At 41.4% G+C, this 24,666-nt stretch overlaps 1 protein-coding gene across 3 annotated transcripts in view; it reads right to left on the bottom strand.

Annotated features, from left to right (window-relative positions):
• LOC136857479 (tRNA dimethylallyltransferase) overlaps window positions 1-24,666 on the bottom strand; it is a 1,029,479-nt gene that overhangs the window by 143,478 nt on the left and 861,335 nt on the right. The window lies entirely within an intron of this gene.

Below are 24,666 nucleotides of genomic sequence, written 5' to 3'. Positions count from 1 at the left end.
CTGTCGAGTATCTTATTCGCAGTCTACACTGAAGTGAATATGAAGGACACGGCCCTTACATCAGCTGTCCGCAACAACCAGCACCACCACACATCATCAGACAACAACACGCTAAACGATTCTACTCCGGTATTACAGATAAGGAGAGGAAAGCCTCCATCTCTGATGTCAGCTGGTACATTAAACCAAATACAGTAGTTATTTGTGTGTGAAGTTTTTGGTGTTATTTATGCGTTTTCAGTGAGTTGACATAATTAAATAGTAGCGTGTGTCATTCCTTGATATCTCCTCTCAACGTGAGGGGAAAGGTATGTGCTGTGTTTGGCTGCAATAACTATGAAGCAGAGAAGAATGCGCGGTCTTTCTTTCGCTACCCCCGTGACAAGAAAATGTGAGTAATATTGTGTTTGCATATATATCTTTCCAGTGACGAAGAGATTTTTATAGTACTTTATAATCTTCTGACCGGCTCGACTCATATTTTAACTGGCTTAACATATAAAACGCATATTTTATCGTACAGTGCAGCAGTTAACCTTCAAAACCGATGTGTTGTTGTAGGTGTGATCTGTGGGTTTTGAAATGTCACAGAAGTGATTTGGATACGGTGTACAAGAAAGAAGGGACGTCACGCTTATATAAGAATTATACGATCTGTTCAGATCATTTCCAGGCCAGCGACTTTAAAAATCCTCGACTATACAGCCAAGGGTATGTTACATTTTTACTCTAATTGTACGTAAATATTCCTCAAAGCATCAGTATCAACAACATTTTCATACTTTTCTTTCTTTTATCCCTCTTCTCAGATTAAAGTCGGGATTTTATAGATTTCCTTTCTGTTAGTAGGCTTCATGTTAAGAGGAAAATTGTCCATCTTTTAAATATTAATTCATTGCATCATATGTGTAAGGAGTGTGATGATATTTTTATTGACAAGTGTCTTAATGTGATGACACAATGTTTTTTAAATGAGAAAAAAAGACAAATCTAGCCGTAAAAGTTCAGGCAGGAATGCTAAAACAAAAAAGTAATGCATAAATTAAAGATCAACCCATTTCACAGCAGTCCATTTCACATCTTGTTTATGTGTCTAATTTTAGTCTTTAAATAATAACCTTTTAAATCCAGAATTGCTTTAGCAACTTCGAAGTTAATATCTCAATAATACTTTCTTTCTAGACGTAATTTATTTATCCATTTTCGCATATGCATTTCCATTGATATTTGAATTTAGCGCGACTTTTCAGTTCAAGTCACTAGGAGCGCCACCGTCGAATTGTCTCCCATTTTAACAAGGCTAAATCCGTAAGTGTCTCGTATTGTCTCTACTGCATTTGATTAAACAACATGAGACACAAACACCAACTCGTCCTACAGCAGCTCCAATGACAGTGAACGATTTGTCGGTAAACAAGATACTGTGATATCGGTTCAATAGCCTAGGGAAGTACAAAATACGTATCGAATGTATCTCTGGAGTAGTGGAAGCGAAGCTCTTACAGCATACTGAGCGAAGAGGAAGTGTACAGCTTCATTCGGCCGGGACATGCGTACCTTATGTATTGCCTAGCATTCGATGTCAACAATGCCCCAGAATCGATAGAGAATGTCTACAATACAAAACAAAATAGGTATATGTCAAACATCATAATACTGTATTACATGAGAACGTCGCTTTTCAACCACAGGATCATCGCACAGTGCTACTGGTGTCTTCGCAGTGTGTGGTCGACTGTATGCGACCCTCAAAAACTAAAATACTTACAAGTTGAACTTTTATGACATTTAAGTAGAACGAATATCGCGTGAAAAATTAGTACTAGAGCTCCATTTTTGAAAATGATGTTGGTTACTATTAAAAAATAATGGTCTCACGGGACAGCGGTTTTGCCCTCAGACTACGATAACCGCTAAACCAGTCAAGCTGCAGACAGGTTGACTGTTTTTCTGAACACTTCGTTCCGCACATAGATGTTGACGACCTGAGCGTCTCCGTCTCTATCAAACACATCAAAATCCGTTCGATGCTTCAATCCCGCTCGTCATTTTGTAATGTAGTGTCAATTAATACAGAAGATAGCAGCATTTCTCAAGTGCCCCCAGCCTCGAGCTACGGGTAACGGACCTTTTCATAGCCGCACTATTAATTATAAGAGGGAACTTACTCGACATAACGAGCCACATCCAACAAATGTAAGTTTTCCCCACCATTAAACATTCCACGCTTCGTTATCTCCACAAAGAAGAGAGACGATATGAGCAGTGCAATTTCACCACCCGTAGTCACCGTCATGACGGCTGTTGCGTACAATATTTCATTTCATTGGTGAATTTACATATATTAATTAAATATTTAATTATAAGTAATGTTGATATGTCGCCCCGCAAACCATCCATGTTTCGTTCCGTGTGTGTACATGGAGTAATATCGTAATAAAATGAATGTTATGTGAAGCAGTCCACTAAGCTACTAGAGCAGTAAACAGTGACTAAAAGGGGCATTTAGCTGAGTCCTTCCTTCCACTTACTTGTGCTAAGCTCCTCACTCTCATCTATCCTATCCAACCTGCCTTGGTCAACTCTTGTTCTTTTCCGACCGCGACAGTATTAGAGCATTCGAGTCTTGGGAGTCTTCATTTTCACGACCTTTCTTTGGGTGTCGCTTCCTTTCCATTTTTTCTCCCTGATTAGTGTTATATAGAGGATGATTGCCTAATTGTACTTCCTCTTAAAACAATAATTACCACCATCGCTGGTGGTACTGAACACCCCTTGAGCATGTTGCAGGGTTTTCTTTCATTCTTTCAGGCAGTATATCAAATCAATGCCAGCATTGAATAACAGAGGCGATAAGGGTGAACGCTCAGCTACTCCTCTAGGTATCTGAATGTCCTTAGTTCGTGCTGCTGCATCAATTTCGACATTGTCTGCGTTGTTAGTCGCAAGTTGTAGTACTAAGGATTGTAGACGTGTTTAGTGTTCGAAGTTAACTCTAGATGTTTGTGGCCAATTGTAGGTTTTGTCTTTGCATCTTGCAGGCAGCTGTGTACGACTGAAGACTTGATGCTATTCCGATAAATCTGTGATTGGCCGAAGCTTCCTTTCAGGTGTGATCCTTCTCGGTACTGAAAATATTGTAAAGGGGTGCCAGTTCCCTAATACATTGGGATGTCATGATTTGAAAATCAAAATGGTACATCTTTTCCTGAATATTTGTGGTACATATACCCAGACTAGCATTATCTTAGCAATCAAACTAATGACTTTGGCACATTTTAGTTCCCTAACCACTTTCAATAAAACTCGTCCGGCCCAGGAGCGCTGTCAGTTTTCATTCCTTTCATAGCTTGGTAACAAGATATTCTTCATCATGGACGTCGTTGTTATCAGAATACTGGTAACCCGTTGATCATAAAACTAGGGTATCACTTCAGTTGCTTCTGACCGCTTGCGACTTCAGAAAGTCTGTCACAAGTCAATGTCATTTTAACAAAAACACTAAAAGATTCCTGAGCATGTTTATTTTAGCAATGCATAGTAATGATATGATAAAGCATTAAACATCAGTGTCGGTAAATGAGTTACTAAGAAAATCGCTTGGATGTGATACTCAATCCAGTGGTCTGCTACTTTACATTCAGTTTTGATACGCCTAATGGCCAAGAGCTGGTTCGAGTCCCGCTGGAGGAAAAACATTTTACAATCACAATATTGGTCGGCAGGGTACGGGAAGTGATGGTGTAAAATGTATAATCATGAGATAGCGTGCCAAAAGCTTGGATTCAATCCCAAACGTGCCCGTAGCGCAGGTGTCACCACGACTCAGGAACTGAGAGCAAAAGCCTTTCCTTGTGGCTGGTTACACTGGGCGCCTGCCTCATCGGCCTGTTTCTCAGATAACACCTAATTGGTTCGTTTCCGGCCCGTCAGTGGCGCCATTGTGCTCACTCTCATCGTCATCACACGGACGATTTAAAATTAGTTCATCTTCTTATCTGATAACGTGTGATGACAAGACCGACGGGGTCAAACCTAGATCACTGTTTTCTTTTCTTTTTTACAACTGGCTTTACGTCGCACCGACACTGATGACGACAATGGGATAGAAAATACCTAAGAGTGGGAAGGAAGCAGCCGTAGCCTTAACTGGCTGGTATGAAAATGGGAAACCACGGAAAACCATCTGCAGGACTGCAGCTATCGAGCTCGGTACCTAGATAACCGAGACCAGTTTGTCCACCACAGAATTTGATCGCTTTTTTGCACATCAGTACACTTCACTGCGTATCCAGGGAGCAATAGTAACAATCCGAAATAAAATCAACAAATTAAATGCTAACATTTTTTAGGAAAGTTACGCTGCGACTGTTATATGATTAGTTAAACATTAAACATAAGAAGAAACTTCATTTCAAGGTCGAGTTTTATTTTTAAAACCCAGTCACTTTCTCTCCGCTCAACTGGACTGTTCGCAGTCGCACTTATTTACAACTAGCTGATGTACCCGTGCTTCGCTACGGAACTCTACACTGTATACAGAATTGTACGTTAGGTAGAGTACACGTTGTGAGCAAGACTGTATTGAATTGCATAGCTCTTAACGTTACCCTAGAAACGTGACGGAGAAATCCAAACGTCTTTTCTCATATAAAGACTGCATTAGAGAATTTTCATTGTAATGGTAAGCCCACTTGCCTACCATCAGTCACAATCAGGTTGGGGAATTGCATTATAATGGCAGACACTCACTCTCCACCTGCCTTTTTACATCCTCAGAAAAACTGTTTTAGTGGTTTTCCCAACTGAAATGAACATAGGTCATTACAATGACGTCAGTAGGAATGGCTCGAGTAAAAGCAATGATTTCACATGAAATATTTGATCAAATGAAAAACCAATCATGTTCTCACTTTTAACGAACAGTACAACGTTGCCGATCTAACAGTCCAAAGTTGCAGAGCTGGAATGACCAGGCCGCAGACAAAGATGAACCGTGAACACTCTTAGTCTTTCTTCGTGGTGGTGGTGGGGGGGGGGGGGCGTCGAATAGTGAAGAGTCCCAGGGCATAAACTTTGCCCTTTATCCTAATCTGTTTCCTAGGAGTACCCGATGAGTCGGAAAATCTCAATTCACTGCACTGGCGGTGGAAAAATCTATGTGACTTGGAAGCAATTATTTCCTCCATGCCAGAGGAGAAACCCCCTCTGCACTGCTAATATGGAATAAAATGAATGTAGAATTTAATAAAAGTGAAGTGGAAAAAAGCTTTTTTTAAGAAACGGCTCTTTTCAGAGTTGAATTTTGAGTTATTCAGTGAACTGTGGTGCTATAATTTGGAATATGCCTCAGTTGTAATTCTTGACCAGGTCATAATACGACTACTAATACTACTACTACTACTACTACTAAGTGACGTGCCTTAAGAGTGCACACTGCTCATTCAAAACAGCGCGTCAGAGTAGGGATCGAATAGCTGATATACTATGGTGAACCAGTGTGTTACCTACCAGCAGTATCAGAAAATGTATGAACCAGAGAAATGGCATGCGACAGACGAAAGTTTTCTAGCGACGTAAAGCAAATAGCACACAAAAAAAAAAAATTTCTAACTCCCCATCTCTTTCCCGCCAATATTCAGTCAGGCTATTATACTCGGTACACATCAGTAATCCCATCTATCGGAGTTGAGCGGCAGCATAAGAGAAAGAACATCACCACAAACAATGGTCAATGTAATGTTATTGTTGATCAATGTTATGCACTTTCAATATTGTAGGCCTTCATATTTAGTTTTCTTCCGACTCTGAAATACCACTCTTATCATAGTCGATACGGTAAAATTGAATAAAACATAAATGGTCGGAATTTGTATTCAATAACTTTTGTTATGTAGTAGGTACTTTTTGATAGGACCAATAACATAGGTACCGGTATTTAAAAATTAAATTTTAGCCGCCTTCCCCTAAACTACAATTTCATACAGGGCGAATACAATTGTTTATAACTTAACTGTAGTTTCTTATTCCCTGACTCAATATACCGACTTTCATTAAATTCTGTTAACCCATTTTCTCGTGGCTCGGCATTGATATGGACTTGGCAACAAAAATGCAAATTCATGAATATCTGTGTTATCAAAGCCGGTACTGTAACAATGTATGACATAAATGATCGGAAATTGAATTCTATATAACTTCAGTTATGTAGTATTTATCGATAGGACGACTAATAACAAATATTTCAGAATTACATTTTAGGCCTTCCCCTAAACTACCATTTCACTCAACGTGAGTAAAATGATTTATAGCCTAGATTGTAGAGGCCCACCCCCCGACTTCACATACCGATTTTCATTAAATTCTCTTCAGCCGTTTTCTCGTGATGCGTGTACATACATTCATACAGACAGACAGACAGACAGACAGACAGACAGACAGACAGAAATTACGGAAAAGAAAAAAAAGTGCATTTCCTTGGTACTTTGGACATGACCGATACAGAAATACCATTCTTTTCAAATTCTAAGCAATGTACAGACAAAACTCTTATTTTTTATATATAGATGTGTTCCTTATCACTCACAACTCTCTCAACATTTCCAGCGACAACTCTAGCAGTCGGCGGATTATATTCATTAATGAGTTTCAGCTTTCAGTATTTTGATATAGGTCGCGATGCGATCCACTGATACGACTGTCTCACTTATAGAGGAGCTACTGCTCACAAAACCAGATTCAAAAGTGCCCGTTGGCAGCTATTAGCCGTGGGCGACTAGTGGCGCAACTAGTTGCTCTGGCGAGTCACGGACCATTGGATCAAATGGGACCTATTAGCCGTGGGCGACTAGTGGCTCAACTGAGCAACTAGTCGCCGGCCGTCATCTGAGCCGGCAACTGCTCTGGCGACTCGTAGTTGCTCAAATGCGTGGAGGGAGGGGGGGCGGGGGTCAATGCAGTAATTAGTTCATTGCCAGTAATCATCCTGTCATATCCTGGTATATGAAGGTACCGGTGATCAGACACACTGCGAAGTCAGAGAACCCACAGGGACACTCGAACGACCAAGAGAACCCAACTTACGCTACCTAACCGACCTTCCCTACTCAAATCTTGTCCTTTTCGCTGTGCGCGAGGGCGGTAGAATAACACCCACGGTATATCCTGCCTATCGTAAGAGGCAACTGAAAGGGGAGCTTGGATTGGCGACCACGGGGTCTTGGCATTCCTTAACTTACTTGTGCCATGCACCTCACTTTCATCTATTCTATCGGACCTCCCTTCGTCAACTCTTTTTTCTGACCCCGACGGCATTAGAGCACTCGAGGCCTAGGCAGTCTTTCATTTTCAGGCCCTCGTAGCCCTTGTCTTCCTTTGTCCGATACCTTCATTTTTCGAAGTGTTGGATCCCTTCCATTTTTTCTCTCTGATTAGTATTAAACAGAGGATGGTTGCCTAGTTGTACTTCATCTTAAAACAATAATGACCACCACCACTACCACCACCAAATCTTGTCCTCTTCTGACCCCGACATTTATCAGCAGTCTTCGAATAATTATGCATATTGCACAAGTAACCGCACATTTGTAGTAGTTCTATCCTAATAGTGCATATTTTGTGCTTACCTCCTGATAAGGGCAAATTTTGAAAGTATTCTCTTTTTTGAGTGAAGACTTCATCTTCTGCAGGAGAATATTGGAAAATTTGTCATGTATTTGAGATACGTTCTGGAAGAGTATGCGAAGAGTATACTAATCAACAATTAGGGAGATTTCCTGGCGTTAGGTTATTTATTTATCGTATGGCAAGTATACAAAAGAAAAGTTACAATATATACAAGGGCAAGAATGTCGGTAGCGTTCACATTTACAAATCATTGTCAAGTTGCTGTAGCCATTGCAAGAAGGGAGGCGTAGCACTTATGATATCTCGGGCTGGTCCATCATACTGTAACGGTTCAAATCCCGTTACAAGCATTCATCTGTATTATTATTATTATTATTATTATTATTATTATTATGTGCATATGGACCCAGTGGATCACGCAAAGCTCTACCGATTCTGTTTTTTGAGTTGCCAAACAGCTCTCATCCTTTCTCCGTAGATCCTTTTTCGTTCTTCTGCCCACTTTGCTCCAGTCTTCTTTTTCACTTCGTTCTCTGGTTGCACTTTCCATCCATTATTTTTTTTTTTCTATAGAGGTTTCTGTCCGCGGTGTCAGTTGAGTTCATCTGGGCTTTTTCCAGATCTTTCTTCACTTCCAGTACCCATGGTATATTTTTGAGGTTTTCTATGTAGATGAGAATCGTGTGTGTCAGTCTACTTGCCGGCAGTCTGCGGACGTGCCCATAAAATTTCAGACGTCTTTTGCGGATGTCTGCTGCAATGTTGGAAAGCTCTTCTGTCATTTTATGCGACCTCAATCTATAACCATCTTCTGTTTTTCGAGGATCAGTCTTCTATAGAGTCAGTCAGATGGATGGAGCCTTGATCGATGGAGGGTCATTTGGATGGAGAGGCCTCAGTCGGTCAGTCAGTTGGATAGTTCAGTTGCTTGGAAGCAGTTGGTTGGAAGGAGATGAATGGAAAGACTTGCCATGAAGTCAATTGGAAAGAGACGAATGGGGAACAGTGATACGGATACGTAATCGTCAGTGACCAAATGGATTATATTATGTTCGGAGTGTGTTTCGTGCATCTGTTCGGTCGAGTTCTTGTGTCAGTTAGGTGACAGTTAAATACTGAGTCGTCGTTATGCAGACTAACAGTTATCAGTGAATTACTTGTAAAGTTGACTGTGATGTGTAAATATAATTGTCAAGCCATACTATATCTCGTTTGTGAAACTAAAAGGATACATCACCAAATTAAGATTGAGATACCTACAGCGGATACCAACTCAAAGCAATACATCGCAATAACACTGGAAGGGTTGGAGGTACAGTCAAGTGAACAGTGAGAGATAAATTTCTTGTATAACTTTTAAATGTCCGGTCAATATGATTTCAAATTTAATGCCTACAGTTTCCTTCAGTTATAATGTCAGAGTTTTATATTACCTTTTGAATTATCGCAGTAAGTCTCACTCGTTAAAGTCAATTTTTAAAGAATATATTTTGTTCATTACCAAATATAATTGATTGTTTTATTTCTATAGTAGATCAGATAACCTCACATTTTAATGGGGAAACCGAACGCCAATCTCTTTTTCCCAGAACCGATGTCTAAGTAAGCTTATTACCTCACACCCTAGAGATATTCAAGACTCTCATTCTATTATCGCTACATATATTTGTAGCTGAAGCCCACCAACAAAATCAGGTACTAAGTGTGAGTACACAGTCCGACGATTAAGCATTATATTTCATGAATATGTTAATACTGTATTTCATTTAAATTCATTTTCATATATTTATTTGATCAGCGAGTAGCAGTCACAATACTTCCCGAATAATGTGCTGTACTTTCTGGAAAGGGGCTCCGCAATCACAGGCAGGGGATTCTCGAAGTCCCTACTCATGCAGCGTGGCCTCTTCGTAAGCGGTTGAGTTTAGACACTTGGTGCCTCTTCACGTGAAATCCTGGGAGTCCAGTCGTGGGGTCATGGATGCACGTGTAGACGCCAGCTTTGAGGCCATTTTTCCTGGATACTGAAGCCAGTTATGTCATGCCATGTTGGGTTCCTTGATTTAAGACGAGAAAGGGGTAGGTCAATAAGGACCTCATGGATGGAAGGTTCTGTGGATGATTAGGATGCTGTAACATTTTCCACTCGCGTATAGCTTCTTCCTGTCGTCTCAGTTCCGAAGGGGAAACGCTGATCGAAAACTTAGTTGGGTGGAATTTTAGGAAGAAGAGGGAGACAAATCATATCTACTAACTACGCATGTGTTAAGTGACAATAAGGCGAACCACTTAACAGTTGCTACGTTTTTTAATGATGCGCCTAGTTTTTTGTGGCCATCACACATTCTTTACCATCGTATTCTCGTGAACTGCAAAAACCATCGGAGGTCACGTGTGTAGCAGATGGACTTCGTCTAGTTGCTGAAGCACTCTGGACTTCCCTTCCTGGAGTAAACATTTTGATCTGTACTTTGAAAAGAATATTTCTGAAGGCGTCACGTGTTTGGGTACAGTTGGTTATGTCCTTCCTCCGACAAGATGAGGATCGTGACTCGAAGCTGCTGTTTATTATGCCGGCTTCGATTCTTTTAAAGAAGTTTTCAGCAAATATGGTTTTCGTGATGTGATTTGATGTGCATCCCTTTAGCCATCATTCTCGTCAGTACTGGAATTCTTGAGGAAGTTGTGATCCCCAATGAATCTAACAAATCAAGTTTTCTCGAAGAAAACAGAGTGTAGTGTCGAAAACATTTCAGGTGTTCTCCAAGGCTAAGAAAAGATTGACGGTACACGATACGGGAAGTCTCTGGAGTATGTGTCATGTGTTTTCTGAGTATAAAACCACCTGAAGTGAAAATAGGCACAAGTTTGCTGCATCATATTATGATTATGTGTAATCAAGACTTATGAATTTCATTGATAAACTGGAGCATGTTATTGTCAAGTTTTTAATATTTTGGCGTTATTGAAGGTGTGACCTTTTTTTTATTGCTAACTGATATCAGCGTTATGTTTTTCAACGTATATTTCAACAGTTTTAGTCATGTTTCGACACATTTTAATGTGTATTTTAGCATCTTTAAAGCCTGTTATTACTGTTAGAATATCGAACTTGCACGGCCTTTTTTCAAAGTGCCGCATCGTTTCCATTTCTGAGTGTTGTGAACCGGACCGCTGTGACTTTAATCAAAAGTCTGAAGGAGTGTCCTGCACTAACGCCATTCAAAGTACTGAATTACACACGTTTGAGAGCGTACCCCCAAAATCTGGTGAAATGCGGCCGGATACAAGAAAGAGAGGTATCGAGACGCTTCCGGCGAGGTTTTCCGTGCGTGCGGTTTAGCTTATCTCCCGCTCTTCCGCTGCCCTTCATTCATTCCTCCCATTCACAGCCTTCAGGCGATAATCAAGATGCTGCGCGCATTTGTTAACTGTTATCGCCACCTACAGGAAGGTTCCACTTTCGAGGATGGAGAACACAGTCGTTTGCATCTTTCTATTGCCGGGCAGAGTGGCGCTGGCCTTCTACTGGCTCAGTCCGGTGCTCAAATACATATCTGGCACGCAAGAGAACTCCTGCGAGACCAAATTCCGGCACCCCGGCGTCTCCTAAAACCGCTAAAACCGTAAAAGGGGACGTAAAGAAATAGCATTATTAACATCTTTCTATCCAAGCTACAGGTATTCATCATTCAGTCTGCTGTGTATTAACTAAGCACCCCGCAATGTTCCACTGTACCTGTAACCAGCTCTCTAATAATAATAATAATAATAATAATAATAATAATAATAATAATAATAATAATGTACTTCATAGTTTGCGCTGTAGCGAATCACTTGCTCTCCAACGAACCGACGGCGACTAGTGGCGCAACTAGGAGGGTGCACAAATTGACAGAAATTAGTCTCAAAATATCCACAAGAAATATGTAGCCGAAATACAGTTACTCCCATAAATATTCGGTCAGTCTGATTTTTCACACACTTTTATTGGGTAGTTATTCTTACACTATAATGATAATGTTTAATACAACGAAACATGTAGGAAAACATAGTAACACGTTATACAAACATTGTGATGTAATTCAAAATCTTCTGACTGTCATTAGTACGCCCTCTGTCGTACATTAAATAAAAGCAATAATTCCAATGTCGCCTCAAAAATATTCGGCCACTATACAAAAAGCAACATAAACTCGCATAATTCACAACAGTGTTACACCTTCAGTACTTTTCCACCTTGATGTTTTAGGACCTATTCCAGTCGATTCGGCATACTGGCGATAACTTTCTTGATGTAATCAGGGCTTAATGCCGCCCATTCTTTTAGCAGTCTCCTCTTCAAGTCTCCGAAGGAACTTGGCCGCAGCAACTGCAGAGCTGCCTTCATTAGACTCCATACCTTCTCGATGGGGTTCGGGTCGGGTGATTGTGGTGGAGTTTCAAGACCTTCGGGCAGTTGTACAACAACCACTCCCTGATAAGTTACGACTTGTGCTTGAGGTCGATATCTTGGTAGAACTTGAAAGTACACTGTATACCAAGTTGTTCCGCAAATTGTCGCAAATTGTTTTTGAGGATAGCCAATTACCCCCTTTCTTTATCAAAGTATCTTCAATGAAACTCAGTGCACCAACCCCGTTCGATGCTACACATCCCTATACGATTGCTCTTCCTCCACAATTTTTTTACCGTTGCCTGTAAATTGCTTGTTTTTAGTTCCTCGTGACGTTTCCGCCACACAAATTGCTTTCCATCGGACCTGAAGACGTTGAACTTTGACACATCAACAAATAATACATCCTCCCACCATGCACTCGGTTTGCGTACGAAGGTTTTTGCAAACTCTAGCCGCTTGTTTTTATTTACTGCACTAATGTATGGTTTCCTCCTAGCTCTTCTCCGAAAGAACGCATTCCTTCGCAGTGCTCTTCGCACGGTATCAGTACCCACTTTCTTTCCACACTCCTCTAAAACAGCTGCTGCCAGTTTCGGAGCACTAATTTTCGGATTTCGTTTTCCATTCTGAAGCACAACCGCTCCTCTCGTTGCGTCAGCCTTCTTGGTCTGCCTGCCTGGGGAATTGAAACAATTCTGTCTTCATTTTTGCATCGTCTTATTATATCTCTAATTGTTGTTCTGGTTATGTTAAGCATCTGCGATATCTTTCTATGCGATTTACCTCGAGCACGATGGAATATTACGAGCTGGCGTTCTTCAAAAGTGGTATTGTGTTGTTTTTTGCACCCCATTTGATACCATTCCGCAACACTGCAGCAAAATGATTTCTGCACGACGTGTCTCGCGGCACCGCACTCCTGAACTGAAGGTTTTGCAACGCTATCTGCCCTCTCTCTGTCAATGAACACAACGGCAATCCCGGCCTTATCGGGTGACCGAATATATTTGAGGCGTGTCATTTCACCCATGTCCACTATGTCCTTTCTTTTACAGCATACTGTACATCAGTGTTCCGTGATTTCTCTTCGGCCTAAGCAACCAAATGTAGTTTCATAACTTGGACACATTTGGTTCCACATTCGGCTCATGGGTGCGTTATTGTCATCACTTTTTCGCGGATTTTATCAGGACGAATATTTATAGGAGTGACTGTATATAAGGTAATGAGTCTCTAAGTGTGCGAGAAGAGTAGTTGACGGGGTTTTAAAAACAAACAATAGCTCTGTCCCGATACTTCGCTACGGTGAGGATGAATCGTTATTCATTTTATTTGGAAGAATTTTTCGACCAGTGATTGAACTTGAGCTGTGGAACTGTCAAGGAAAGCGACGTGGAACAAACAGTAGTCTGATAACAAGACATCCCCGTTTCAAGGAGTTGCTATCTAGTTTGGAAGAAAAACCTGCAACGTGTGATTTTCAGGATAGATATCAATCTCTAAGGTTCGAAGAGAAGAAAGAACTATCGTATTTCAGGCAAATGAACCAAGAGGTCTACAGCTAAATATGACGAAACTGAAGACATCCATTTTTTCTTTAGAGAAATCATCAAAATGGACTGAAACCTGTGAACCGGGCTGGGTAGCTGGCCTTGTGCGCAGGTTCGATCTTGGCTCGGTCCGGTGCTCAAATACGTCAGCCTCGTGTCGGTAGATTTACTGGCATATTAAAGAACTAGTGCGGGAGTAAACCGTAAAAGTACCCTAGTTAGTCGGAGGAAAAACCATTATTATTATTATTATTATTATTATTATTATTATTATTATTATTATTATTATTATTAGCATTATTATCTATTTATTTATTTATTTAGGATCGTTCAAACCTCCTATGTGTTACGATTACACAACTTCCTTGACTCTTACGCCAATACTCCTTCATTCTCTGGCTCGCTTTTGCTCCTTCCTCACACGAGAACACCCTTCTTCTCCTACTGCGTTTCTCTACGAACAGATCAGTCACCCCCGCAATTTTTCTTCCGAATATCTCCCTCTTCAATGCCACATTTTTTAAGATCCTGATGAACTTCTTTTAGCCATGGTACTTGGGTCTTTCTTCTTTCCTGGAAGATGAGGATCTTATTTGATAGGCGTTCCGCTCCCATTCTTCTCAGGTGTCCATAGAAAGTCAGTCGCCTTTTTCTTATCCAGGTTGAAATGTTCTCCCATTTTTCATACAGCTGTTCATTTGACCTCAAACGGAAGGTAATCTCATTTGCTGTTGCTTTCTTGGGTCCCAGAATTTTCCTCAGAAATGTACGCTCTTTCTTTTCTATTTCGGTAACCCCTTTTCTGGTAATTGTCTCTGCTGCATAGAGGCATTCAGTATTATAGTGTCTGAGTTTGGCTTCATAGGAGATGGATTTGGACTTGGCACAGTCTGAAATGCGGTCTCCATCTTCTTTGCTCTTTCTTCGATAGCTGGTTTCTCGTTGTTGTTAGGAGTCAGAATCTCCCCTAGATATTTCAATTACCGAACTCGATAGCTGCAGTCGCTTAAGTGCGGCCAGTATCCAGTAATCGGCAGGTAGTGGGTTCGAGCCCCACTGTCGGCAGCCCTGAAGATGGTTTTCCGTGGTTTCCCATTTTCACACCAGGCAAATGCCGGGGCTGTACCTTAATTAAAGCCACGGCCGCTTCCTTCCACTTCCTAGGCCTTTCCTATCCCGTCGTCGCCATAAGACATATCTGTGTCCGTGCGACGTAAAGCAAATAGCAAAAAAAGATATTTCAATTTGTGGACTCTCTTTCTGTCACCATACTTGGTCTTCATTGTCCATGTTGGCTCTTTGGGATCTATGTTCATGCACTTAGTTTTCTCAAAGGATATTTGCAGTCCTGCCTTTTGTGCTGTTTCTTGCAAAACCTCTATCAGTGTAGTGGCAGTCCCTAGATTTTCAGCGAAGAACGCGACTAAGTCGTCTGCAAATGCAAGACATTCAAATTTAAGTCCAGCCTTTTTGTGTCCTATCTTGATTCCATTCAGGACATTTTGCTGACTCGTTTCTTTTCGCCATTCCCTTATCACAGTCTCCAAGACGCAGTTGAAAACGACTGGGGAGATGTCATCTCCCTGCTTCACACCTGCCTTGATTTCAAACGATTCCGACAGCTCTCCAAGGAATTTTACTTGTGACCGGGTGTTTGTTAATGTCTGTTGTATTATATTAGTTGTTTTTTTCATCAATTCCGAATTCTTTTAACACTTCTATTAATGTGTCCCTGTCGACAGAGTCATATGCCTTTTTGAAATCTACAAATATCATAATTACCTTCTTGTCTGCTGCTAAAGTTTTAGTTTTGATTAAAGTCTGAATGGTAATTATTATTATTATTGAAAACTGTGGCAACATTCTGAAGAATAAATTATAAATATTTTCATAGAAAACTTTGTAAATAATCAAGAGTGTACATATATGGAAAAGCAACAGCCGCATTTAAAAACTGCGACTAGGCCTAGGGTCTGCTGACACTTTACGGCAGGCCTACTTCAGAGGGCATGGAGTCCGACTGATGTTTGTGTTTATTAAAATTACATGCAGTCTGTTGTAAAACAGTGCCACCGTTGGAAATTTGGATAGCTTCAGACTCGTCGTCTAGGTAGCAAACTGGATCGTTAATTAAACCGGTATAATTTCGTGTGGCTACTTCTAGCCGAGTGCAACCCTTGTAAGGCAGACCCTCCGATGAGGGTGGGCGGCATCTGCCATGTGTAGGTAACTGCGTGTTATTGTGGTGGAGGATAGTGTTATGTGTGGTGTGTAAGTTGCAGGGATGTTGAGGACATCACAAACACCCAGCCCCCGGGCCATTGGAATTAACCAATTAAGGTTAAAATCCCCGACCCGGCCGGGAATCGAACCCGGGACCCTCTGAACCGAAGGCCAGTACGCTGACAATTCAGCCAACGAGTCGGACAATTAAACCGGTCTCTGGACACGACACGACCAGGAGCATTGAAGTCCCGCACAACTTGAAAGTCTTGTAATGTGAATCCACGTCAAATTATTTCAGTTAAACTTTAGTTATTGCACGCTAACAAATAATTCTAATAAGGAAGGCATACATGAATGTTAAAATATTTACTTTGCTTTGAAAATAATTTCTGGAAACTAGTAACTAACAGGTAAAAACAAACAACTAAGTAAATCTTTGAACGTGTATATATATTTATTATATGTTAAAAGGCACAACATTATAAACGATTGTTTTCCTTATCACTGAAAAAGAACAATTTCTCGTTCCCGAAAAGCTACCACTATCCGTCTGTGATTCAGAAGACAGTGAAAGTGATGGAGACAGATAGTTTCGTGTCTTCATTTTTTCTGCTTGTGTCGAATCTGCCTCAATTATGTTGCGTGCAATAGTATTTCTACACCTGTTAAGAACACTTTATATCTTGCTTGATATCTCCTCTTACCCAAATATCATTAAATTATAACACAGCCAGACGCATCCTCTTGACTGACTCAGCCAGTTCTACTTCCTTTCTTCCAAAAGCCCGATTAATATTGACAGCTCTCCATCGAATTCCATTTCGTTAGGCAAGTTGTTTCCAAGGAAGTTGAAATTTTGAGTTCGGAAAATTTTGTGGAACAGGATACAACGCTACTTACACCCAAAAAGAGTGACATATTTTACGTACTGTAATTGACTAATGACTGGAATGACCGACACGTTTGGAAAGCTACCTTTCTTGTCAGCACCTGAAGACGTTACTGACTATCGTCTCTTTCAAAAGCTTTCCACCTACAGTACTTGCAAACTCACAATACTGTTGACGAACATCCGCCTGGTTTTCGACTGAAGGTTACAGCCTTTTCAGTCAGTTATTGCAGAATTTCCAAACTATTTAAGACCCACTTCCGAAGAAACGGTCTCCAGTGGATTAACTTATATCTCCGCGGTCGTCAGCAATAATTAATTTATATATTAATTAATTAATTAATTAATTTATTTATTTATTTATGTACTTATTTATGCCTTTACAAGTAGCGAAGTTAAGGCTACTGGTCCTCTTTATTATTGGTTAGATTGTTTCCGGTTAAAAATGACTGAGAACGATACCGATTGGGGGAGGGGAGCTTTTAACATACAATCTTCAGTGTAAAAAACGGGAATATGATTTTGTTACAAATTTTTGTTTGATTTATTAACAGGCTTCTGTATATGATATATTGTTTCATCCATTTCATACAGAGTATTATCATCTCATTTACATAGCGTTTTCACATTTTCTTCTTTTTGGTATTTCTATGTTATTTGTTCAAATAATTTGTAAAAGCTACCTATAATTGGAGCCTGTCTCTGTTGGTGGCACATTTATTAAATAAATAAATAAATAAATAAATAAATTAATAAATAAATAAATATTGACTAAATTCTATATGTAACTAGATGACTGATACACACACTACCTGTCTGTCTGGGAGGCCTCACTTGTTAGTCTCAGTAATGAACTTCATTTCGGATCCGTATTCACTTTAAATATCTAAGATGAAATTCTAAAAGAGAATTTACTTGTATTCCATACAAATTACTGACATTTAATAAATGGTCTGTCTAAAATGCTACATATTTCGACACAGCCTAGATGTCACCTTCAGGTAAAATACACAAGGATGAATAACATGTATAAAAACAGTGAAACATAAAGAACTTAAGAGATAAAATTGAATCAGCAATTGTAGTAAAAATCCATGTTTTGAAATGTTCTTGCCGTAAGATGAATCTAGTTGGAACAGGCCTGTTAACCAACAAGTATTGACTAATACCAAAACAGTTGGTTCGTTATTGGACATTATAAATTTTCCAGCTAACTCATTCCTGGTTGCCAGCGTTTCGCCCCAGTGTGTTCAGTGTGCTCATTCGAAACAAATATTTCAGGTTCCCTATGGGAATCAACATCTTTATCAACTATTGACTATCAGCAGTTAAAGATCGGAGTTGTTTCCACTATTGTGTCTTGTTACGGATCAGTTGTTTGAGAATTCGGTGTTGTCCATATGTGCCTGACGATGAGTGTCACATAGGGGACGCTGACCGGTCTTCGCTTAGGTGCACGTTTGTCATGAAGTCGATGAATTAAACAGTTCAAATTTCTCGTCTATATTGTCCGTCCCATTCACTGCCATGTGATTCGTGTTTCAGTTGTTGCCAGCCCACGTTTCTTAAATCAGGTATTGGGGTCGGAATTTCGGAACACGTAATAAATAAGCTACGGAAATAAGGAGTGCGTTGAAATGTCAGGCCATGTTTGACGATATTCCTTATCATGAATGTTTTGAGGTTATAGTTGAGGCTGTGTCAGCAGGTAGTCTTCCGCCCCTACCGGAGGTGGCCCGTATACCGCTGCAATGAGAACCTTGTCGGTATTAATAACAATCTCAACAGTGTGTAAGAAATAACAATAATGAATATTCATCCTGGCAATTCCTAAAGGTTGGTCTTACGACCGCTTCTATTTTTCGTCTATATCAGCTGCAGTGTGAAGCGGGAAAACTAACTCATTAGATAGACTTACAAGCAATTTGTAACTATCTTAGACTAAATAACGTAAAATCTCAAGCTATTACAACTTCTCACCAACGACTTTACTCTAGCTACAAAATTCATCAACTGTCTTTAGTAAATCAATCAAAGATCTTGGTATTATTTCATGAAAGCAACACATTATCAGCGTTGCCTGAAAAGTATTTAGAAAGTTTTAGTGAGATATTTTCTCCGATTTAAAGGAACAGTCCTCTCCCTACTTGTATTGCCAATTTCAATCCAATCACAAATTCGGAACAGTGTCTGAGAGACCCCACTTGTTCATTGTTCATCAGCCTTTCCATGCACTGTATATAAACGAACAGTTATTAAGAATACTGTATAAAATAGCTACAATAATACTTCGTGAGTATTATTATTATTATTATTATTATTATTATTATTATTATTATTATTATTTATTTTCCTTAAATTGTACATGTACAATTTAGGGGTGGTAGATGGAGAAAGGGCAAGCCCCACATACACGGAAGTGCCTCCATCTCCACATGTGTACATAAACTCTACTGAATATTTACATACAAACTTATGTAGACAATTTTAAATTTACATATTTACACTACAAAAACACTGTATGAACTGGTGATGAATACTTCAGTTTTATGCCGGCACGATTATAGGCTTACATGGATATTCACAGAACTCGAGAAGGAGTGGGGACCGGAGATAAGGAGATGTCTTCTCTTTTTTCAATCTGCTTTACGTCGTACCGTAAGAGGTAGGTGTTATGGTGGATGAAGGAAACAGTTCGCCTCAATGTGTGACGTCATCGGAGCTAAACAGCAGGGACAATGTTATTAATGCACGCTGCCATGTGCGTTGTCAACTACTAGTGTCTTTTATTGTTTCCTACCACGGTTTACGGTTGTGTTAGAAGATATCGCAACAATTATCTTAAATGTAGTCATTTTTATATACACAGTTCAAAAAAATTAGGGGAACATGATTTTGAACGTATGCCATACTCCACGAAACAATAGCTCACACCCAGGTATATTGCCAACTAAACCTTTATTCTTTACCGTTGAAGTATACAAAAGAAGATCGATGGATTCGCGTTCACTTTCAGAACACAAACGGAAATGTCCAAATAGGGGCGAAAATAAAGTGATAACAGTCCTCCAGGGTGGATTTTTATCACAGTTGGAGAGCTTCAGTATGGTTTATGTCCTCCACGAGCATTTATCACAGCTTGGGACCTATGTGGTATGCTCCGTATAACGACTGAGGTCACGTTGCGGTATCAGGTCCCATTCTTCAATGAGAGCCTGTTCGAGGGCGCGGAGAGTCTATGGTGGAACAGTACACCCACGAACACTTCTGTCAAGCCTATCCCACACACGCTGGATGGAATTAAGGTCGGGACTCACTGCTGGCCATTCCATTTTTTGAATGCCCAGTTCTCGCGGTTACGTGCCAGATGCGACCGTGCCGGATGCGACCCGGCCATTATCGTGCCAATAGCGACCGAGTGGTTAAGCATCGTGCCGCATGCGACCCATCAATCACTTACAATTGATCTGTATTAAGGGCTGTCACCAAGTGGCAGATTGCTTATCAGTAGCTAACTTGGTCTTTTCTAAAATAAAGGTCTGATATCGTGGTTAGCAGGTTCGAGTGCCGTTGGTCGAAAGAAAAATATACTGATGTTGCTGGCTTTACGTCCCAGTAACTACTTTTATGGTTTAAGGAGACGCCAAGGTGCCGGAATTTAGTCCCGCAGAACTTATTTTACGTGCCAGTAAATCCACCGACACAAGCTGACGTATTTGAGCACGTTCAAATACCACCGGACTGAGCCGGGATCGAACCTGCCAAGTTGGAGTCGGAAGACCAGCATCTAAACCGTCTGAGCCACTTAGCCTGGATGAAAAACAATTTCACCATCAGAATCTTGGCCGGCAGGGTAGGAGAGTTGGTGGTAGACAGTTTCTAATCACTAGATTGCATGCCAAAAGCCTGGATTCAAATCCAAACCTCTTCGCAGTGTTCAAATGGAGTGAAGGGATATAGTGTTGATGGTGATTCGTCCGTCGGATGGCGACGTAAAGCAATGATCAGACCCCTTGGTATTATTCGAGAGGAGTAGGCTACGTGCCGACACCGGGTTTCATCTCTCCATACCTCATTATCATAATACCACATCCAGACGCGCAGGCCGCCCATGGTTGTCAGGTAGAAAGACCTGCACCAGGCAAGCCGAGCACGTCCTCGGACACTCCCGGTACTAATAGGACACGATAAGTAAGTAGGCCTAAGTCGTAAATAATTTCAGAGAATTAGGTTCTTTTCTTGCTAGTGGCATTACGTCGCACCGACACATACAAGTCTTATGGCGACGATGGGAGAGGAAAGGCCTAGGAGTTGGAAGGAAGCGGCCGTGGCCTTAATTAAGGTACAGCCCCAGCATTTGCCTGGTGTGAAAATGGGAAACCACGGAAAACCATCTTCAGGGCTGCTGACATTGGGATTCGAACCCACTATCTCCCGGATGCAAGCGCACAGCCGCGCGCCTCTAACCGCATGGCCAACTCGCCCGGTGGGAAAATACGTAAACGCATCACCATATTTCGTGTTGTAAAACGAGTTTCTCCCAGAAGTGTTATGTAAGGTAGGGGCAGTAGCTGCTTACAGGACATTGAAATGACACTGCACTTCGTACTGGTACTTCACAGTAAAGTTCTCGAAAAATAACTGAGGAAGATGATGCTCTGCCATATCTGTTTCCCGAAAATCCAGGGACTGATCCTAATGATCGCCAAGAGCTGTACTTATAGATCAGTTAACTGTGGAACAAATAATCTTTGTTAAAATGTAACGGAACGTGTTATTCAGTACAAGATCACCTGATTGTACATTTCCCCCAAATTTTTATAGGATTTTGTCCTTAAAATATCTCTTGCGTTATGCGTAGGGCCTATCTATGACCCATCTATGTTTTCTTTGGGGAACGAATACCTCGGTACTACTACTACTACTAAACGTTTTCGTTCCTCCCCTGAAGGGGGAGGCGGGCCTCTTAGGCGGTAACGCCGTCTCTCTGGCCGGGAAATTTGTTACGGTGAGGGAGATCTGCGGAGAAGGTGAGGGGGTGGGCGGCCGTGGCCTATACTATGAACTGTCCCGGCATTCGCCTTAGTGCATGAGAATGGAAAACCACGGAAAACCATTTTCAGGACAGCCGACGGGTGGGGCCAGGTGTGAAGTCCGGCACTGTGCCCCAGGCCCGTCTCCCGAATGCAGAGGCGTAGAACCACGGTAGAGCCGTGGCCAACTTTCCTCTGCTCGGTTGGCCGGTCAGAGTACAGAGCTGTTGGACCATGGGCAAGCCGTGGCCTCTTAAGGGACGAAACCCAAGGTCCGAAACCCACTCTACATCCACCGACCATACGGTTTTTGGTATTCCAAATTATATATTACACTGATATATTTCAACAACGAATAATGTATGTTTTATTTAAATTTTCGTAAAGAAATGTACTCATTAATTATTTGTGAGCCTTTCATGCAATCGTTCGAATTGTTCTCCGTAAAGAGCTATATAGGTTGCATTTCCCGATGACTAATTCAGTGTACATTAATGTGCACAGTTTGCGGTTTAGTAATTGAACAGAACAAAGACTATTTCATTCCCTACTCCGTAAGCAGTGTTCTCAATTTTTGGGCATTTTTCTAACCTTTTCTGGTTCTGATTTAGCTTACCTTATCTTGGGTGATAACACAACTTATCAAATGACAATATGCTTGTCAACGCCGGTCGCATCCGGCATGGTTACAGATTATGGGGTCGCTAGTGGCACGGGTCGCATGCGGCACGGTCGCATCTGGCACGCCACCGTTCTCGCAAGACAGCTCTGGTGATGCGCGCTACATGAGCCCTGGCATTGTCGTGCATGAGTATGAATTCAGGGCCAATACCGTATGCAGCAACCAACACATGCTGTAGCAGTATCTGCTCGATGTACCCCGCAGTGGTAAGATTACCACGGACGAAGACAAGATCCGTACGGCCATCAATACTGATGCCACTCCACACTATCACAGAACCTTGTCCGAATCGGTCGCATTCCTGGACAAAATTTGGCATGTACTGATCACCACGGCGTCTCCATACACGTTGACGTCCATCACGCTGTGTCAGAGGAAATGTGGACTCGTCTGTGAACAACACAGGTCTCCATTGGCGAAGTTGCCAGTTGACGTGGGTACGGGCAAACAGAAGGCGAGCTGCGCGATGTTGCTTCGTTAAACTTGGACAGGACGTCTGGGTCGTAAGGATACTTCTCTTAACCTGTTCCTTACTGTCTGGCCAGACACCGTGACTCCAGTGACCATCCTGAGGTCTTGTTGCAGTTCTGTGTCCGTTGCTGAACGACGCCGCAACGCACAGATGTCAGATATCGGTCATCCTGTGGGGCTGTCGTGCGTCCATGACCTTGTCCAACCCTACTTGTGAACTGGCCTGTCTCACTGTAGCGATTTCACAAGCGGTGAATAACTGATGGAGTGACATTGAGATCCACGGCAACACGACGAAAAGTTCATCCTTCATGAATCAAACTGACGGCCCTTGCGAATAGAACCTCGTTAAGATGTCTCATGGGATGTGCTGGTTGACGTACAACGTGCTCAAATGACCGCAGTAGTCTGTGTACCTCACAACGACACACGGATACACCGCTAGTCACTTTGTTTTGAGGGGTCATCTGACAGTTGAATGCATGGCTACGCCTACAGATGGAGCGTAATTTCGATTTGACATACCCTAAGTAGCTCAGGTGTCAAGGTATGCTGTACGACCAGTAGAAGCCCATTTACCATATTAACGTTCACATACCAGACGTTAAAAAACATATTCCCCTATTTATTTAACTGTGTAGGTTTAATATAGTGTAAAAAATAAAAGCATACACGAGATTTGTTGATATTTTCCAATTCCCCCTATTCCTGAGTTCTGTTATTTGGAACCTAATATTTTTCGGCAACAGGAACAACGTGACAATATGCTATCATCGCTACAACGCGACGTGTCGACATCACATTACCAGTCAATGATGGAGAGTTGTCTGGCCGAGTGTGCATGTACGTTGAAGACGTTCTTTCAAGGCACGTGTTACGGGAATCTGGTGAATTTAGATTGCTGATAGAAAACATACATACCGCCAGCTATCTGTTCAGTCTACAAGCTTCTGTCAATTAACTAAGTGCCTCCAAAATTCCTCACACATCGTTAAAAACCGTGCCTTGATGTCCCTCTCCTTCTCTTACCCTCCATTATTCTTCTGAAATACCCAGTGAGTTGCATTCGAGCCCTACTGTCGGCAGCCCTGAAGAGAGTTTTCCGTGATTTCCCATTTTCAAACCAGAAAGAATACCTCAATTAAGGCCACGGCCATTTCCTTCAAGCTGCTAGTCCTTTCCTATCCCACTGTCGCCATAAGACGTAAAACCAATAGTTAAAAAAAAAACAGAATATATTTTACATTAAATCAGAGAAACATGAGTCTGTTTTTCTCGTCTGCTTCTGCTGAACTTTTCTTCTCTCTCTCTCTCTCTCTCTCTCTCTCTCTCTTTTGTTTCAGCAAGAAGAGAGGGCACTCAAAACCAGAGCGTTTCTTTTCGCTAAAAAGCTACAGACTTACTTGATTCGATTTCCAGAAGATGTCTCTCGTTTTCCGGAGACATCCTCTCATGCTGTAGCAAGCACCAATTCAAAAGATTTTCAGAGGGGCCAAAGTTTTGTCTCGCAGGACTTCTTTAACCTACGACTGGAGCTGAGCCGCTGACCTATGCCGGAATCGAACTCATTACGATCCGAATGGAAAGAGGAAGACTGAGGAGAACACAGTGTTGGAAGTTCTCTTTTCCGGAATGCGCAACGTCAGCAGAGATGGTTCTTAAACATGACAATTCATCTCTCAGTACAATGATGGAACCCAGCAACTTAGGGCGATGTTCCTTCTTACTAAACTGCAGAAGGACGTGAGAATGGGTTCAACACGAGCCTTTAAAACAAAATAATGTCATCG

The sequence above is a fragment of the Anabrus simplex genome, chromosome 1 (genome assembly GCF_040414725.1).
Source record: "Anabrus simplex isolate iqAnaSimp1 chromosome 1, ASM4041472v1, whole genome shotgun sequence".
Lineage (NCBI taxonomy): Eukaryota > Metazoa > Arthropoda > Insecta > Orthoptera > Tettigoniidae > Anabrus > Anabrus simplex.
Note: the sequence above shows the minus strand (reverse complement) of the source record. Positions and strands in the feature narration are given on the sequence as shown.